The sequence below is a fragment of the Falco peregrinus genome, chromosome 8 (assembly GCF_023634155.1).
Source record: "Falco peregrinus isolate bFalPer1 chromosome 8, bFalPer1.pri, whole genome shotgun sequence".
Lineage (NCBI taxonomy): Eukaryota > Metazoa > Chordata > Aves > Falconiformes > Falconidae > Falco > Falco peregrinus.
The window spans coordinates 45,108,554-45,128,400 of NC_073728.1; the positions used below are offsets into that span (position 1 = coordinate 45,108,554).

Sequence of the window (19,847 nt, forward strand, 5' to 3'; positions counted from 1 at the left end):
GGGGGCATGCACGGCACCCAGTACACACATACCACCCCCCAATCCCTGCCTGCACCCTCGAAACCGGCAAACAGGCAAAACCCCCTCCCTGCCTGTGAGGCCACCAAATCCCAGGACAGCACTGGATGGCCGCAGCAGGGGGCCGGGACGAACTTCTGTGCGTCACCGGCGGGTCCTTTGTTACTTTGCTTTTGTTGTCACAGGCTGGCGCGTCCCAATCCTCATCGTCCCATCACCGTGTGTCTCGTGTGTCCCCCCACACACACACAGCCCCAACGCCAGCTCTGAGGTCAGAGTGCGACATCTGCCAGCTCACCAGGCAGCATCATCGGGGCGACACCGGTACCAGCATCGCGGGTTTGCTGGGCCTTCAGTGGGCATCCGCTGGGAGCTGGAGCCACCACGCGTGGTGACACTTTTTGGGTTCGAGGCTCAGCCCACGTGACACCGCGACCAATTTGAATTAGACGTGGTGGCGAGAGCCACCGGCTGCGCCAGGGAGGCGAGCGCTGGCATCCCCACTGGGCTCGGGTGCCGGGAACAGGCGTGCTGCTAGAGGATGGTTCTGCAAAGCTTCTCCGGATAGAAATTTGAAGGAGAGGAGAGACGATGGACGGACAGACAGACGGAGAAGGGTTTCCATGCCTACAAGTGCTCCCGCTGAGCGGTACCTCTGGGGGGTCACCCCACCTCGCCCCCCCTCACCTTCCCACCCGACCCCTCCTCACCTCAACCCCGCTGCCCTCCCGGGGAGGGGGATGCAACTGCCCCCCCCGGGGAGCAGCGAGGGGCTGGGGAGCAGAGCGGGGGTCCGTCCCTCCGCAGCCCCAGGTGCGGCCCCGCCGCCGGGCGCGGGGGCCGGGGGGGGGGAGCGGACAAAGCGGCACAAAGGGGCTGCTGACACAGCAAGGGCCCGTTTCCAGAGAAACAAAACTTCCGCCGGCTCCGGCCCCACACCCCAGGTAGCCGGGCTTGTGCATCCCCCCCTTCCCCAAACCCTGCCTCAGCCCTCCCCGTCCCCGCAGCGCCCCAGCCCGCCCCCGCCCCCCCCCCCGGCCCCGGGGTCGCTCGCACCGAGCGGGCGGGCGGCGGGGGGTAAAGGTTGCCCGGCCGGGGTCAGGGGCGACGGCGCGCGCACACATGTGACCCGTTATCGCAGGATGTGTGCGCAGCTTTGTTTATGCGTGGGACGCGGAGCGGGGCGGGCGGCGGCGCTTCGCCCCCCCTCCATCCCCATCCCACCCCCCTCCTTCTCTCTCCGATCAATCATCCCGGCAAAGAATAAACCGACCCAAAGCAAACGCGGGCCCGCAAGAAGGACGTCGCCGGCTGTGGGATGCGGTGAAAAAAACCCATAAAATAGTGATAATAAAAATAAAATAAGAGGGGGGGGGAACCCACCAACACCACGGGGCCTGTGGGGCCGCGATTCGGTGGAGTTTGGTGCCGTAATGCCAGGGCTCAGGCACAATCCACACAGCCCACGACGGCTGGGGGGGCAGCAGCACCCACGCCGGGCGCGTCCAAGGGTTGTGACACGGTGGGCGCTGCGATCGGCCGCATCTCGGGGTGTCGGGGTGCGCTGGGTGCCCTCCCCGCCGGGCGGGGGGTGTGGGCATCCCATCTGACGGCAAAGCGGGGGAGGAAATTACTTGGGAAGGGAGGGGGTAATAATAAAGTTGGGTTAGTTGTTGCACATGGCTGGGCGATGGCGAGCGGAGCCGCTCCCACGGCCACCCCGCTGCCGGTCACCGGCGGGGGAGCCGAACTGCCGCCGAAGCCCGGCGCAGCCCCGGCAGAGGCGAGCAGCCCACGCGGGTGAACCCGAGCGCGGAGGGGCCGCGACAGGCGCCGGGTGGAGGCTCCCCCCCGCCGCCCCCCCTACGCGAGCTCCGCCGCGGGTGGCAGCGGCCGGCCGCGCGCGCTGCCCGCTGCCCGGGGCGCGCCGCCGCCCCCCGGCGCCGCGGCGCTGCCGGAGCGGCCGCCCCCGCCGCCCCCGCCGGCCCCGGCCCTGCCGCCACCATTGTCACCGGGGAAACCACCCGGCGATGCCGCGGCGGCCCGGGGCGGCGGGGGGGGTTGTCGCCCCATCCCTGCCCCCCCCCCTTCCCCCCTTCCTCACGCCGCGGCTCCCAGCGCATCCCCGCCGAGCTGCACAGTACCGGGGAAGAGGACGAGAGAAGTGGAGCGGGGGGGAGGTTCAGCTGCACCGAGAAAAACTTTGCTCGTTACCCCGCCGCCCCCCCGCGGGAAGCAGCGGGGCCGCCCGGGAGCCGCGCAGGCAGCACCGGCCGGGCCCCGGCGCGGGCAGGCGGCCAGCTCCGCGCCCCGCCGACGCCGCGGGCAGCCCGGTAACGGCGCCGGGCGGAGCGGGGCGAGCCGCAGGCGCCCCCCGCCAAACTTTTTCTTCTCCCCCCTCCCCTTCCTCCACCACCTCCCACACACACCCCCCACCCCAACTCCGCCGTCGCCCGCCGGACCGGCCCCGGGGGCCGGCACCTACCGGCGGTCCGGGAGCCGCCGCCGCTGCGGGCAGCGCTGCCGGGGGCTGCCCGGGGACCGGGGGGAGGGAAGGGGAGGAGGGGGGTCAGCACCTGCCCCGCGCCAGGAAGGGGGGGCCCGGCGAGAGGGGAGCCGAGGCGGGCACGGTGCCTCGCCACCGCCGCACACCCACCTCCACATCGCCGCTCGCTCTGGGAGTGCACAGCCCCCGAATCGCGCTGCACGGCGCTGCCGCCGCTGCCCGCGGCTGCCGGCAAAACCCGGACCGGACCGGACCGCCCCGCGCGCCCAGCCACGCCGCGCCGCGCGCGCCCCCCGCCGCCCCACGCGCGCGCCGCCCGCCGCACACCCCCCGCGCCCCCCGGGCCCCGCCGCGCCGCGCGCACACACGGGTCCTGGGCGCCCCCACCCCGCTGCGCCCCCCGTGTCTTACCTGCTCCCCCCCGGGTGTCACCGCAGTGTTCCCCCCACGCCGTGTCCCAGCCACCCCCACGGGTGTCTCCACGCTGTGCCCCACCATGTGCCGTCCACTCCCACAGGTGCTCCCTGTGACCTTTCTACCCCACACAGCTGTCACCCTGCTGTGACCCCCGTGTCTTACCTGCCCCCCCCTACCGGGGTGTTCCTCCCACCCCGTGTTCCAGCCACACCCATGGGTGTCACCATGGTGTGCCCCTTGGTGTCCCACCTGCCCGCACAGGTGCCACCCCACTGTGTCCCCCCACGGGTCATCCATCCTCCACAGGTGTGGCTGTGGTGTGCCCCCCCTCCAGTCCTGGTCACCTCCACGAATGTCGTTGCAGTGTGCCCCCCTCCACCCCCACGGGTGTCACCCACCTCTGCACCCTGTGTGTCGTCCCGTGTCCCCCCCCCCCAGGATGCCATTGTGGTGTACCCATCGTGTCCCATCTGCCCCCATGGGTGTCAACCTACCGTGCCCCCCCCAGTCTGCACCCAACCCTGATGAGTGTCACCCCAGCATCCTTCCCCATCCCTCCTGTGGGGTGTCACCCTGCCGTGCCTTCCCCAGACCTCCACCCCACACCACCCCGAGGGGTGACATCCCCATGTGCATTCCCATGACCCCCTCATCCCACCCACCACGTGGCCTGTCCCCTGTCCAGCCCCATGGGTGTCACCCTGTGCCCCACCCTCAGTGTGTGCCAGGGGTGTCACCCCAGGGTGCTCCTCCAGCCCCATCCACCCCATGAAGCCTCACCTTGGTAGGTGGCCCCCATCCTTCCATGTCCCCCACCGTGGGGTGACCCCAGAGTGTTCCCCAGCCCTCTGTCCCCTCTGTGAGGTGTCACCCCACGAGTACCCCGTCCCTCTGTGTCTTTGGGGTGCCCATCCCTCTGTGTCTCCCCCATGGGTACCCCACCCCTCTGTCCCCTCTGTGGGGTGCTGCACCACATGTACCCCACCCCTCTGTGCGTCCCCGTGGGGTTCGGCTGGAAGAAAGGCACAGAAGTGAGGGTCACCACCGTGTGCCCAGGGTGCAGAGGGGGGAATCCCGGGGTGCAGAGCCCCCCCCATCCCACTGCCATGCCTGGGTTCGCAGGGAGCGTTGCACTGGTGCAGGAGTGTGTAACCTCAGCCGCGGAGCCCCTGAGCCCTGAGCCTGTCACCAGCAGGGACCTTGCCGGCCCCCAGGGCAGCGCGTGGGACCAATTCCCCCGGGATACAGAGCAAATAATCGATGGCAGCCAATAAGTCACCGGGAGGGAGGGGGCAAATCCCCACCGAGGTTTGGCCCCGTGGGGGGACACACTTGCCCCAGAAGTTTCCTGCTCAACTTTTTGGCAGATTTTTATGCTGCTAAGGGGGAGATTTTTTTCCCCCGTTGAAGGGTGGGCACTGAAAAATTGGAAGTTTAAAAAATTCATTAAATCCCCACTCCTCAGCCGAGAGCAGCTTTCCAGGGACAAACAGCCCAAAAAAAACCCCACCACCCCCAATTCCTGCAGCCTTTTCAGTTGCCAGCAAAATACCCAAAACCTCCCAAAAGCAGAAACCCTGACAAAAATGAAACTGGGTTTGTGTTGCCGTTGATTTTTTTTTTTTTCACAGGAATGCGAAATCACTTCCCACCCTGCTCCCGCCTCAAAATGAAACAAAAAATCTGAGGGGCGGGGGGGGCGAGCAGCATGGATGCGCCGTTTGTATTTGATCCATGTCTCGTTAATTATGCGCCTTTTGCATATTTAGCAACTGGGATTTTCAAACGCAGGCGCTGTGACAATGCTCTGGCTTCCCAAAACCCCCTCTCCCAGGTGGCAGTGAAGGGGGGGCAGTGCCCTGTCCTCCTGGGCACCCCTTGTGCCCGGTCCCAGGCTGGCATCGCCGCCAACCCTGGCTTGCCACCCTCAACTCCTCTGCTTGCCTGCCCCGGCACACTCCTCGCCTGCCTGCCTCCACTCTTCAGCCTCTGCCCCCCTAAAAAGGCGGCAGTGCAACAGCCTCGTGCCAGGCGTGTGGGATGCGGGTGGCACCAGTGACATGGGAGGAGGGACAGCATCCCACCAGTGCCACACCCCAGCTGCCACAGCCCTGCCACAGTGATGCCAGCAATTGGGCTCAGCATTCAACACCTTCTCATCCGGGTGGGCTTCACCAAGGGCATTTCCTTTGCCCTGTTTTTGCTATTTTTAAGGACCTGACCCAACCCCCTGGTGCCACCAGGAGCTGCAGGGCTTTGATGTCCCCCTTGCAAAGGCTGGGCCCACAGCGGCTGCACCTGGAGTTTCCCACCCACCAAAGGTCCTCTACCACCTGCAGCTGGATTTTACTGCTCAGCATATTTGGAAAGCTCACGTGAGAAAAAAAATCACCTTTATTGAGGGCTGCAGTAGTCTAAGAGAGGGAAAAATGAGTCACAGAGCCAAGTGGGCCCCAGCCCAGCACTCCCCAGAAACCTTCCAGGCTCCCCAGCATCCCCCTGTTGGTACCCACTGCCTGGCACCCAGCACTCCAGCCCTGATGGAAATGAGGTCCCCCAGTGTCCCCAGACTGGCTCATCCACATGGCATAAGGACATCCACCCGGGGATGCAGCCCACAAGCCTCCATCCTGCTACTGGACCTTTCTCCTGCTGTGTGCTGGGGGCCATGGGGGACAGGAGGATGAGAATGGCTGGCAAAGAAGACAGGGATGGAGGGGAGGAGGATGAGGGGAACAAGGATGGAAGATGACAGCGACAGTGATGGAGAGGGAGAGGGCCAGGGATGGAGGATGATGGGAATGAGGGTGGAGGGCAAATGGGACAAGGATGGAGAGTGATGGGACGGGGGCAGAGGATGATGGGTTTGGGGATGAAAGTTCAGGGGGATGGCGATGGAGGGCAAGGAGGACAGGGATGACAGTCGAGGGGGACAAAGCTGGAGAGGGAAAGGGAGGGGGATAAGGGTGACAGGGCTGGAGATGGAGTCCATAGGGCACAGGAGTGGAAGGCACATGGGACAGGGACAGATGGCAAGGGGACAGGGTGGAAAGCCTGCCTGCAAACAGCAGTGCTGCTTCCTGCCTCCGCCTGCCAGAACCAGTGCCAAAACCTCTCCTGCCACATTGGGACTGGGCTCCCATGATGGGGTTCAGGACCCCCCTGCCTGGCTTCAGGGGAGGCACGGGGCTGGGAATAACTCGGAGGGGCACACTGGATGTTGAGGTGATGCTGGGCAGCCTGACCCTGCAGCAGTGAGTGGGGGGTCACACAGATCCACGCTGGGGTGGCAGTGGGGCACTATGGGATAGCAGCTGGAGGGCTGCCAAGGCTACATGAGCAGGAGACACATCCCAACAGCCTCAGGAGCATAAACATGCTCCAAAATACCCAAATCCAACCCGAAACCCCCACAGCCTGGCCGCTGCCATCCAAGTGGGTTACAGAGCTGGCACTTGCTTGTCACCTCCTCTGCACCGGGTGCAGGGCGGCTTCTGGCAGAGGGGACCCAAATCCAGCCAGATTCTGTGCCAGGAGCCCCAGGCCTTGGTGACATCCCTGGTTTTGGAGGGGGCTGGATGTCTTCAGCTGCCATGATGGGGGCACCTGGTGGGACCCAGCACTGGGAAGCTGGACAAGCTCCTCCGGATGCTGTGCTGGGACAGCCCCTACCCAGCAAGCTGGTGTCAGGCTGGCACAAACCCCTTATATTTTTTAGAAATCAATTTGCTCTCCTTGGCCCTGATGGTGCCAGAAAGTGGAGCTGGAGCAGCCTGCATATTCTGGGTACCGACCCCCACATGCCCACCATGCCTGGGGTCAGAGTGACCCACCATTGTGCTGGGCTGGCTGCCTGGGGGCACAGGGCTCTGCCTGTGCCCAGCCAAGCATGGGGGACACCGAACCCCCTTGTCCCATGGCTGAGGGTCCATGGGAGCCCCCACCTTCCTGGCTGCAAAAGCCTTGAGTCCCAGAAAAAAGGGGTGCCCTGAGCAGCAAGCAGCACGTAGCCCTCCGCTGGCCCCAGCTGCCCGTTAATTGAGTCTCTGTCTGTGTTAATTTTTAACCCCAGCTGTCTCCCACATGGCGGGCACTGGCCGCAGCGGCTCATGCTGGCCTCACTTCCAGGGGACATGCCGCAGCCGCTCCGCTGCACAGGGACTGGCCATCCCTTCCTGGAAAGGGCTGGGGGGGCGGGGGGCATGAACCCCTGCTGCCCACGGGGTTGATGAATGGTTCATGTCCCTCATGGGAGCCCAGCCTGTGTCCCCAGGGGGGCTCAGGGAGGGGGACATGGGTGCCTTTGCAAATGGGGGGGGCTGCAGTCCAGGCTGTCCCCCCCGGCTCCTCTGCAAACGGCAGCAGCCGCTGTCCGGGAATGTCCTGGCAGGAGGGACCCGGGCCTCAAAGCAAACAGACGCTGCGCCGGCGGCTGGGAGAAGGGAGGAAGCCCGTTTCCCTCTGCCCTCTTCCACCCAGCCCGGGGAGTGAGGGGGGAGTGCGGCAGGGAGAGCTGCAGGGCCTGGTGAGCATCCCCCAGCCCTCAGCAAGGAGGCAAGGCAAGACCCCCACTCAAATCAGCCCTTTCCGGGGTCTGAGGAGCTGCTTACATGGTGCCAAGGGACACCACAGCCGTCCGGGTGCCCCGGGCATGCAGCCCTTGCCAGGAGAAGGGCGAGCAGGCACAGTGGGTCCCTGTCACGAGCCGGGGGCTGGGTGGGCTGCCCGGCAAGCAGGCATAGCTGCAGGCACGCCTACGTGCCAGGCAGCAGGAGAGCCACGGGGACACTCAAGATGCAGCGTTTCCACCTCCGGGGACCCTGGCAGGCATTAGGGGGTTTTGTTGGGTTTTGTGTTGGTTTTTTTTGAGCCGGGGATTCGCCTGGAATTCAGACGCCCACGTGGTCCAAAATATCCTCGCTCCAACATCCGGAGCGCCCTGCAAAAGCCATCTGCCTGCGCAGGCAGGGCAGGCAGCCGCGGGGCTGGGGCACGCCGGCATGGCTCAGATTCTTTCCTGGTGGCTCCTGCTGCCTGCCTTTGCTGCTGGGGGCTGACAGGGTAGCCCTGCCAACAAGAGAGGGACAGGCAAGTGCTGTGATGCACGGCCAGGCAGGGGACACTGGTCCCAGGTCACATTAACATGGGAGCTTTCCCAATGCCTGCAGATTTTTTGGTTTGCCCCAAGCTGCTGCTCAGTAGCCAGGTCTGGAAAGACACTAGTGGCATGAAAACGCCCGTTCTCAGACCAGGGTGGTTGCTCTTCAGTTGGGAGCTGAAACGCAGAGCAAGCCAGACTCGGGGCAGGAATTATTCCTGCTCAGCTCATGTCCTCCCTTGTTTTGTCTCCTGGCCAGCCCTGTGTTACCATGTCAAATTCAGCATCAGTCTCATGGTAGGACAGGATCCTTCAGCCTCATCACATGGGATGAGAGGACACCTTCCCAGAATGGTCCCTCCTTGCAAGCCCCCACGGCCGGGGCTGTGGGGCCAGACAGCGCTTTCCAAACAGCTTCTGCCTGCTGCAGCCATCCACCCGAACAAGCAAACAGCGAAGGGTCAAGGCAACTGTGATCTTAGAAACAGACATGCAAGTTAAATGATTTTCCTGGGAAATATTGAAATTACTTATGGCAAGAGCTAATCTGGGCACCCTTAAGTCAGAAGCTATGGAGAAAACACAATGAAAACTGTGCTGGCCTCCTCCTCACCCATATGGCAGCCAGGACATCACCTTCTGCCCAGCACGCTAACCTCCATGCTGACTGCATCCCAGGTCTTGCCCACACACCTTGCCAACAGGCAGCCTCAGCAGGCAGCAGGAATCTGGGTTCCTGAGGATGATGGTTAGTCTCATCTGAGCATGCCTGTGTTTTCCTGAAGACCACAGAGAAGCAATGGCCTGGAGCTTGTGGTGTAAGACCTGGTTCACGGCAGCATGTTGGTGTACATGAGCCAGCAGCCAGCAGTGTCCATGGGTGCAGGAAGAGATGATCCTTGGGCTATCTAAGCAGGGGACCAGCCCCATTTTACAGGGAACCCATTGCACCATGGCAGGGCCCAGTTTGGGTGAGCTGGCCCACAAGGAGCCATGGGAGCAGAGGCCCTTGCCAGCGAGGACACCAACCTGGGGGGACATTCTGAAGAAGTTAATCTCTCGGGAGCCCCAGAAGCAGAGTAACCTCCGAGCAGAGTTTAACCCTGTGGGTTCTGAGGCTCCCCATGAAAACCCCCACTGCCTGCCGCATCCCTGCGGAGGCAGGTCAGGTCACCCCACTGAGTGCCCAGGCTGCACCGTGTTCAGCAGCGAGAAAGCCTGAGTGAGGCTGAGACAGTCTGGCAGACAAAGGATGCTCTGTCACCTCCCACAGCCACAAGGCCTCTAAGAAAAGGCACGCAGTGGGTCCCTCCGCTGTGAGATCCTGCCTGGACACATTTCCCCCCCATTTCACAGCCCCTCTTCCCAGCAATGCCGCTGCAGCTGAGCCTTGACTGAGACCCTGTTGCCAGAGGGGCTGTGGCTGTAAGCCAAGCACACCCATCCTTGCAGAAAGAGCTCTCAAACCTTACCTTCTCTAGTCTCCTTTGCCCAGCTCCACAGTCTCAGACTTGAGGAGCAGTAACCCCCAAACTCCTACATGCTGGAGCAGTGCGCTGAAGCCACCCCACTCCTTTCTGCTCCCATTTACTGCCCGTAAAAGACGTCAGCAGCAACACGTGATCAATGTTATTGAAAGAAGCTGACAAATCTGACTCTATGGGTATAGGACACTGTCCCCCTTGATCATCTAAACACTATCCATCATCCAGGCTGATGCCACCTCTGTGCTGATCTGCAGCCTGTAATGGATTGGAGGATGTCAAAAGGACCTGTTACATCCAGACGACTCTTCCTCCAGAAGGGAAGCTTAGACGCTGAGCAATAACTGCATGTCTCTCACATCACATACTTAACCACTTAAGAAACTCCAAGATACCCCTTCCCACTTCATTTTCAATGAGCCCTTCAACATCAGAGTTCAATTGCAAGGGCAGCACCAACTTCTTGGGCAAGCTAAGATGCACTAAGGTCCCGTCAAGGTCTTCTGGGAGACCCCTTGTGCAGCCACCTGAACAGCAGGAGCATTGGGGTGCACTCACACACTGCTCCTGCTGTCGGAGAAGCTGCCTCCTCACTTCCAATGCCCTATGTGACCTGGCTGGGAGCATGGGTCAGCAGCTCCTTCCCACCACCCCATCCCACCTTGCTGTTCTCTGCTGTCAGCTGCTCCCTGCACTGAGTGGGAGACCTCTACAGCTCCCAAGGTTGTCTCGTATCGAAAGCCCCAGTGACCAGAGAAGAGCTGGGCCTGAAGCTCTGACTTGTAGCTCCATTTCTTCCAGGGCAGACACAACCCAAGAAATCACGGCAAAGAGCCAGCCTAGAGTTGGATGGGAACAGACCATCATCTCCTTACCTAGGAAGACCAACTGGACTTGTCAAGAGGAAAGAAATTCATCTACATCTCACACATATGGTCTCATCCTAATGGATATGTATGAGCATAAGGGAAGAAGAATAACCTTCTGGTTAGGCTAAGGGCTTGGCAGTTGAGATTTCGCGATGCTATTCTCAGCGCTGTCCACACCTTGCTCCAAAGCCTTGGAAAACTCTTTATCCATCCTTAGGCCTCACATTCCCATCTGGAAATGTGGCCGATACCTATTTTGTGCTCACCACAAAAGAGAGAAAAGGGACATTTCAGATGTGTCTCCCTCCTCGGGCAACTCTTGTTGCGAGTTAAAGAGAGTGGGCAGGAAAAATGGGAAGAATGAAGAGCCACAAGGCTCCATGGGGAAAGCTCCAGCGCTGCTTCAGGCTGCCTGGAAAACTCAAATCTTAGTGGGAAGAGGGAAAGATGTCCTTTCCCAGAAGTCTGGGGCAGCACAGCTCAGCACCTCTGATAGCCCATAGCCAGCTGGAGCTATCAGAGTGTGTTTTCATCCTTGTGACCCAGCCCCAGATGCTCCCTGGGCTTGGTGTCTTCCAGGAGGGATGCACAGACGTGCACTGGCCGAGCTGGGGAGAGCGCTCGGAACCACCCTCCAGGCTGCCAGCCAGGGAGAAGGCAATGGACTGGTGATGGAAACCTGTCATTTGTCAGCAAATGTGCTCCTAGAAGAATGCTGTTGCCTGCTTAAGGGGGACAGTGCTCACCACTGGAACCAGCAGCAGCCAGTGGCCTTGGCTGAGGGGTTCCAGGGGGTGAGGTGTTCTGGGTGCCCTGAAATGCTCCAGAGACCTGTGGCACGTGGCCAGGCTGGAGCTGGGAGATGTCACTGGCTTGCTGGATCTGGACGAGGTATCTCCCCACCACCTCCCCATTGCTGGGAGACTTGGTGTCTAGCTGTGCCCGTGTTGGATTGCATCATCCACCCCCAGCCCGGCGTGGGGGTCCCATCCCTTCTCTGGTGCTCCCAGCCCCATGGTTGCTGCAGACCTGCAGGTAGACCAAGGATGTCCCTCCATCCTGCCCCCTCCAGGCCCATGTTCCCCTGATCTGGCAGGGACCCCATTCCCTGGATGGATGCCAGCACAGGCTCCCTCCTCCATCTCCTCCTCCTCCTCTTCCTCCTCCTTCTCCTCCCCCAGGGCATTTCTGCTGGAGCCCCAGCCCTGCAAGGAGAACACAGAGCAGCAGCCATAAATCCTTCCCTGCAGCCCAGGGCTCTGCCAAACTCTCCCTTCCACCCAAATTTATGGAAAAGCAGGTCCCTGCCAGCGAAGCACAGTACAATTGCGAGGTAGAACGGGCAGTGCTTGCTGGCTGCAGAAAGGGCTCCTGCAGCCTCCTCCACTGACAGCCCTTCTCTTTCTCTTCCTCAGGCTGTCACCCTCAGTGGCCTGAGGACAGACACATCCCTGCACAGACAAAGCACTTGCGGCACAACTTGCCTCCCCCCATCCTGCTTCGTCAGGACTCCCAGCCTCCCAGGAGTGCCCCAAGACACAGGCAGGAGCCAGGGAGACCCTCCACAGACAGGCACAGATGAGCCCAAACATGACCTTGTGCCACAACCTTCCCCCTTGTGCCCCTCAGTGCTGCTGGGGGAGGGTGTTCCCAAATGTAGGTGGGGAAAGATGAAGGGTTTGGGGAGGGAGGTGAGAGCCAGAAGCTGAGCATCACCAGGGATTTCATCATAGTAGCAAAGGTCAACCACGTGCCAGCCCCTTCCTCCACTATCACAGCAGAAGTAGAGCTGACAGTAGACCCAAGTATTTGCATTTCCTGATGGCTGTGTGCTGAAATTTGCAGTCTTAATGGTGCATTAATGCTGGCTCCTGCATGTCATTACTTCTGAGAGGGAGAAAAGGCACAGAGCAAAAATTAAAATTCCTCTCAACTCGGCCAGCCTGGCCACTGAGTCCTTTCTCTGGCCGGCCAGCTACATACATGGTTGCAAGCCAGCCCCCAGCCATGAGCCACATGTCTGCAAAAATCCCATTAAAAGACATCATGTCTTTTCTTCATTTATCCTTAAGCCCAGGATGCGCCTTCCAAGTACAGCAGTGCCCGGAGCCTGCACTCCCCTACCCGGCCACCATCGCAGCTGGGCTGCCCCAGGTCCCCCCTGCAAAGGCAGGGATGCTTTGGAGAGGCATCTCCTCAGCTGTCTTCCTGGTTCATGTCCCATGCTGCACAAGTCAGGGAATTCAATATACTTTTTGCCCAAATCAAACTTGGCTGCTGCTTCTTTGCCGCAGCCTGGACATAAATTTCTGGGCCTGAGCTTAAGCGTAAAGCACTTGGAAACCTCTCTGGCCTGAAAGCCCAGGGAAGAGGGGCAGCCAAGGTTTGTGCAGGAGGGAGCAGGAGGGAGCAAGTGCAGCACAGGCACCAGTGCTGCGGGTGGCTGAAAGGAGGGATCAGGCAAGAGGGAACTTCCTAGGTGCTCAGCATGGGCCACAGCAAAGCTTGCCTGCTGGCCATGTTCTCTGCAACACACCTTTTGGGGTGAATTTTGGGGTGTCCAGCATGCCAATGGCCAGCACTCTCTGTGTCCCTCAGGGCTTTGCCTCCCACACTTGTCCAAGCCCGACCCAAGGGCACACCGAAGGAGTTAACAGCCCAGAGCACATGGAGGAGAGCACCCAGGCAGCATCACATCTCCTGTGGCCTTCAGATCTGCAAACTTCTGTGCCCCTACCCACTTCAACTTTGAGATCCACCATTAGCAGAATGCAGTACCTCTATACCTTCTCTTTTGTTTGAGATTCACGAAGGTCTCTCAGCCATCAGCACCGGCCAAGGGTGGGAGAATTAGGCTGAATGTGACTCCACAATCCTTCAAAAACCAACCCCACCCACAGGCTCCCTGGACCCTCCTTCTTGAAAGTGAATGGCCAGAGCTGACCCCAACACATCTGCCCCCCAGCCCTGCACTGTCCCTCAAGCCAGGGAGGACCATTAGTCACCACCATTAGCCATCTGGGGTGCCTCAGTAGCGGGGGTCTCTTCCCGCATCCACCCCAGCCACTGGGTGACTTTCCCAATGCCCAGCCTGAAATTCTCATTTGCTCTCCTGAAGCTGGTTTCCATCTGCATGGCCAGCCGGCAGCACCCTCCTGCCCGGGCGGGCCTGCCCTGCCTTTCCTGGCTGAAAAAACAAGCCAGTGGTGGAAATACCTTTCGGAAACACCTTTTACAGTTCTCTAGACAGGGCTGCAGTTAACCCCTAAAGGCGCTGGCTGCCATCAGGAAAAACAATTTAATTCCAGCCAAATTATTTCACAGGAAAAGGCTGATTTTGGAGCCTTTTGTAATGCAGATGACTTCAGCATTGCTCCCTTGGACTCTGCCATCTTTTCCTGTTCTCATTGTGCAATGATCCAGTGCTCTAGCATTACCTGGATCAAATGTTTACCCTTGCTCTTCATTCAGCAATTTCAGTTCCTCAGGGTTTCCCCATTGAATTTCCCTGTTTTGCTGGACTGTGGTGCTGTGCCATGGCAGCTCAGGTTCAGGAGTGCTGCTGAAACCCAGCCCCTGCGACCGTCCTCCAGCTATTTTCAAAGGCACCTACGGAGCATTAGGTCACAGCAACGAAAATAGCAGATTCTGGTCCAAATCAGGGTGATGAGCACATTTTGTCCAGCCCTTGCCCTGGTCCCCAAGCATCTGAGCTCCTTGCAGCCAGGAGCACCGTCATGGCTCAGGGCAGGGACACCAGCCACACCATGGGTGCCCATGCCACCTGACCGTGGGGTAGCTTATGAAACCTCTTGCTTTCAAGAGCACTTCTCCCCACCTCAGACCCGCTTGAAAAGTCCAGCACCTGGTCAGGATGAGACCCTCCACAGCTAGCTGGGGACCTCCACTAGGGTCTAGGCACAGCAGGACAGGAGGGACACAACCTTCCACAGCCAGGCAGTTGGGAGGGTTTGGGGCTTCGACACCCCTGGGGAGGTCCTGAGCTGCTTTTGCTCTGCATGAACCACGCAGATGATGTCTGAGAGGGGTGAAGCCAGTGAGCTTGGCCCATTGCAGCTCCTCATGCTTCTTGGGTACCAGTGGCACTGACCTCCACCAGTGTGTCCCACCCCCCTTGGCCACTCCTGGAGACGGCAGCACCAGGACGTGACATTCCCTTCGTTTTATCTTCACACATGGGCAGTTCTCAACAAGTGCTTCGCTCTGCCTGCAGCAAAGGCCAAACTTCCACAACCTGGCACGTAAGCAGGGATGAGGGCAAAGCCAGGCTGAATGCACACGTGTTCCACAATCAGCCGGGAAAAGGGACACCCGGTGCCCAGCACTTGGCTCGAGCCCACCAGCAAGGTCCCCAGGAAGGGACGAACACTGCCTGGAGCTGGAAAACAGGTTCCTTCAAGCAATGTTGTGGCTATGAGGTCAGATTTATGAGTCCCATAGCAGCTGAGTCCTCATCCCAGGAGTGGTGATTTGGTGCTGCTTTGGCCACTGCACACTCCTGGGCCAGTCTAGGGGTGGGCACAGAGACTGTCACAACAAGGACCCTATCTACACATGGCACTTGCAAGTTGTACAAGCTGCCCCGAGCTCTCCAGGCATGAATGACCTCCTGTAAGGGGACTGCCATGTGCCCTAGCAGATGTTCCGTAGAGATCTGGCTGCTGACACTCGCTCCAGTTCACAGATGATCCCAAATACTTCTCTCCAAAATGATCCTGAGGAGGACACCATCTCTGTCCCCTGCTCCCCCCTGGCTGGAACATCTCCTTGTGTTTGGGTTGGTGCTGCCCTGAGAGACTTTCCACTAACTGCTCCCTCCTTCCTGAGGGCTCAGCATCCTCAATGGGTGCTTCAGAGGCAATCAAAAATTGCTATTTTTTGCCTCTGGAAAAATTCAGCAGCGATTCAGAAAAGAGCCTGGGATCCGGGCCATCTGCATTTGACATCAGTTACCACCCATGTCACACATGGCTTGTCTGAGTCCCTAAATCTTCCTGTGCCTCAGACTCCCACCTTTATAAAACAGAGAGGCCATTTCATTAGCTGTCCCACTCTTTAGCATCCCCTTGCAAACCCTCTGGGGCAGAGGCTGCCTCTTGTTGTGGGCACAGGCAACATCCTGGCTGCAGGAATGGAGCCTTCGGGCATCCCATTGTAGTGTGGCAATCTGTCTGCACTTGAGAAATGGTCCTACCCTCATCCAGAGTGGGGGCTGGGCTTCCCCCATGCGATTGCTTGGCACTGCATGGACTGTGGGTTTCCAACAGCTGAGGGATTGCCTAAATGTCCTGATTTGGGAAAGGGGCTCAGCAAGGAGGCAAGGGATGGAGGCTGTCACAGGAAGGAGGGGAAAACGCACTGCCAGCCAGGCTAGGGCTGCAGGGGTGGCAGGTGCCCAGAGGGACTGGTGGCCTTTGGAGAAGTGGGGTTACCCTGCAGCATCCCAGTTGCTCCTGGAACCAGGAGAGCATTTTTAAGGCACTGAGTCACTCCAGACCTTCAAAAAAAACCCCCAAAAAATAACCCAGCATTTCCCTCGGTACATCTGTACCTTTATAAATGGCAGGGCCAGATGATGCGAGGACAGTACTAATAGCCTCACAAACGCTGCTTCAGTTTCATTTCCTTCCCTTTCCTCTCCAGTCTTGGCAGAAAACCATCTCCTCTCGCATCCTCCATGGCCCTTTCCAGTGCCCACAGCTCATGGAGCCCAGACCCACGGTCCTTTGGAGAGCCCCTGCAGCAAAGGCAGAGCAAGACGATGGGTGCTCAGGGTTCATGGGAGCTGGCTGAGGGTACTCACACTGCTCATCTTCCCAAGGGACACCAGACATGCAGAGACCTACATGCCCAAGAGAGCATCTCCCATCTCTTCCCCTGCACCTGTACAAGGCCAGGGGGAGATGCTGGGGCTCCACATGACAGTCAGCAACATCCATCAGGAGTCCCAGGGAAGGGTGCCCAGATGAGCAGTGTGGACTTTGCACCCTGCAGCCAGGCTACAGGGGCTCAGGAGCCCTGACCTCGTTAGACTTCATGTCATCTTCCCAAAATTCCACCCCCACTCCCTGCTTTGGAAAGGACAAAGGTCTCAACTCCAGCTGAGGCACAGGGAGGTTCAGTGTGTCCTGATGGGATGTGTCAGGGAAGATGGGAAACGCATCTGCCCCCCCTGAAACTGGAAACAAAGTGGGGAACCGCCCGCTAAATTTGGAGCCATCACAGGGAGGGATCAGCAGGCTTCGATGGCAAGGGACTGCCCTGTGGCAAAGCCTTCCTTTCCCAGAAGCTGATCTCCCAGGGCACCAGGGGCCCGTCCCCACCATGGGGACATCCCAGCTGCATGGGGTGGGGGGTGGGGGGGGTGGGGGGGTGGGGGCAGAGGCAGAGCCCCCTGTCCCCGGTGGAACAGGGATGGAGGAACCGGCAGAGTTGCCATGGAGATTTTCTCCCTAGCAGATGCTCTGGGCAGGTGCAAGAAGAGGCTCTGCCCCCCTCGCTGTGCGGCACAATGCCAGCCGGATCCTGCAGAAACAGGAAGCCTCTGCAACCACCCGCCTGCCAGCCCAACGGCCACCATCGCTGCCACCACTGCCACCAGCCTCCCAGAGAGTAGGCAGGGGCAGCCAGCCCCCCTGCCAGCATCAGTGCAGGGGAAACTGAGTCACCTCCCCAAGCTACTCCAAGGTCCTGGCTTCACCTCCGCTGGCACCAGCCACATGTGACAATGGCACATGTGGGGTGCTTTGACCCACCCTTGGGACCTGGCAGCCCCCATCACTGCCTGCTTTGCCTGTCATCCATCGCTTTCTTGCTGAGAAGACTGGTTGCACGCAGCACTTACCCAACAGACTATATGATCTACAGGACCACCCCACGCTGCCAGGGTGCTGGCATGATCCCACATGGGAAATCAACCTAAGCCAGCCTGTTCAACCTGCCCACAGGACTGGAGGGGCACAGGGCATCCCAGCAGGAGATGGGTGTTGCCGACCCAGGGTCAAGGTCTGTCAGTGGGGACAGGTGCTCCATGGCTCTGAACCTACCCTGGGAGCCTCCAGCTTTGTGCCACCTTTCCTGCCACTCTCAACCCTTGTCCCTCTCCTTGTCCTTCCAGCTACTCACTGCTTCTTAAAACCGTCTTTTGAAGTTCTTAGTGCCGCTGCATTAGATAGCTAAAAATCCCCTTTCCCCAGCTTTTTCACAAAGGATGCCTGAAAAAACACCTTGCCAGTGCTTTCATCTTAAGGTATGGTTTGAAGCGCAGCTCCTCTGGTGGGACCTTTATTAGGCACTTATTCCAAATCAGGCTCTGGCCAGCCTTGTTTTTCAACTGTTTGCACTGCCAGTTGTAAAGCGGTTGAGGCGAGCAGCGGGAGGGTTTCGAAAGCATTACCCACACAATCAAAAGCTGCTCTATTAAGTAGGTGGTGAGCGTTTCCGTGGTAAGCAAAAGTCGCCGGTTTGTGTACCTAGCGCAAAGGCTGCGTTTCAAAACATGCTCGGGTTGCTCTCCCGCTTGTGCCGAGAACCGAGAAGGAGATAATGGAGGCAGTGTTTGGACATATTTTGGCGCTATCACGGAAACAATGCAAGCCGGCAATCCTCCTGCAGCTGCACGATGGCCGTGGCACCCTCCCAGTGCTGCGGGCTCTTGGGGGGACCACAGGCCTGGTCGTGTTGTGGGGGCTGTTGGGGTAAAGCTGGGCAAAGCCCCCAGCTCTGCGGGTCAATCTCCTCCCCAAAATCCAAAAGGCATTAAGGGCAGCGGGGTACTGCTTCGCCCACTCTGGCAGCCCAGGAGCAGCAGACCTGTTGCAGCAGCACCCAGTTAACTGTGGGTGGTCAGTGTCACTTGCACCCTTCGGACAGGCTCTCAGGGCAGCAGTGCTGGGCGGGTGCAGGTGCAGTCCCTCACAGGTGCCAAGGGGACAGAGCTGTGGTGTCAGTGTCCAGGGGTCACACATGCACCTTCCCAGGGGTCTGCTGGCAGAGGGAGCAAGTATGACAGGAAGCAGCGTGCAGGGTGGGGACCTGGCACAGTGTCACACTAGGCGGCAGGGTGGGGTGCTGGGGTGGGACTGGAGGAGGGGTGCAGTGTCAAGTAGGGGTGTAGAGTGTTGGTGTAGGGTGATGCTGCAGGACAGTGGTGCAGTGTAGGGCAGCAGTGTAGTACCTGCTGCAGCAATGCCCACTATTGGTGCCCTCTGCAGCACAGCACCCAGTAACCAATGTGGTGGATACATCCGGTGTGGTGATGCCTGGTGCAGCACAGTGGCCACAGTGATGCCCAGTTTTGTCCCCAGTTCAGTAGCCGGTGCTGCAGCACGTGGTTTGATACCTGGTTCAGTGCTGACTGCAGTGGTACCTGGCACAGTGCTGGGTTCTGTGCAATGCCTGGCCTGTTGCCTGATTCCATGCCCGGTTCTGTGCCTGGTCCAGTACCCAGTTGTTTGCTCAGTCCGGTGCCCAGTTGAGTGCCTAGTTCAATGCCTTGGCCAGTACCTGGCACAGTGCCTGGGCTGATGCCCAGTTCTGTGCTTGCTCTGGTGCCCAGCTGTTTGCCCAGACTGGTCCCCAGTTCCGTGCATAGTTTGGTGCCTGGTTCTCTGCCTGATTCCGTGCCTGGTTCTCTGCCTGCTCCAGCGCCCAATTGTTTGCCCGGTCCGGTCCTCAGTTCAGTGCCTAGCTCGGTGCCCGGCCCTCTGCCCGGTCCAGTACCCGGCGCGGCGCCCGGCCCGGCTGCGTGCCCGCCCGGTGCGCGGTGTGCGGGGCGCGTCCCGCCGCTGCCGGTGCGGCTCCGCGGCGTAGTCCAGGCCGGCTCTTCGGGGCAGCGCGGCGCGGGCGGCGCGCCAGGCGGGGTGTGCGGTGCCACCGGCGGGGCTCCCCGGGCCGTCGCCGCCGCCGCCTGACATTGGCTGGAAAGTGGAGCAGCGCGGCGGGGACGGTCGATGCGGATCGATCGCGGCGCGGGCGGCACCGCGGCACGGCACGGCACAGCTTGGCACGGCTCGGCACGGCACGGCTCGGCTCGGCACGGCCCCCGGCCCCCCGGGACCCCCCGCTCCGCGTCGCCCCGCAGCCCGCGGGGGCTCCTCCGAGCCCGCCCGCGTCCTCCCCCGGCGCTCCGCGGGAGGGGCCGCGCTAAGGGCGCGGGGGGGGCAGCGGGGGATGCGCGGCCCCCGGGACCGGGCAGGGAGCTTAACGCCGATAGCTCAGCTCCGGGAGTGTCCTGCCAGGCCCGGGAGGACCCCCTGGGGGCTGGGAGTTGGGGGGGCACACGGGCCCCCGGGGTTGCGGGAGCCAGCAGCAAGTTTTGCCGCGGTGATGCTGCCCCGTCACCCGTGTCCTTGTGACCCGGTGGGACGCCGGACAGGTGGGCTCAGCCCTGCCCCCCCCCCCGCAGCTCGGGCCGTCCCCTTGCCCACCCGGGT

General features: G+C 60.6%; 1 protein-coding gene across 4 annotated transcripts in view; it reads right to left on the reverse strand.

Moving 5' to 3' along the window:
* Positions 1–2,776, reverse strand: part of CXXC5 (CXXC finger protein 5) — a 38,272-nt gene extending 35,496 nt beyond the window's left edge. Inside the window, exon 1 of one of the 4 annotated variants that reach the window (XM_055812676.1) lies at positions 2,675–2,776. The gene's annotated coding sequence lies outside the window, so the exon portion shown is untranslated. Of the gene's footprint in view, positions 1–2,162; positions 2,312–2,503; positions 2,610–2,674 lie in introns of those variants that run through there. The other 3 variants (XM_055812675.1, XM_055812678.1, XM_055812679.1) reach the window with 3 other exon arrangements.
* Positions 2,777–19,847: the final 17,071 nt, after the last annotated feature.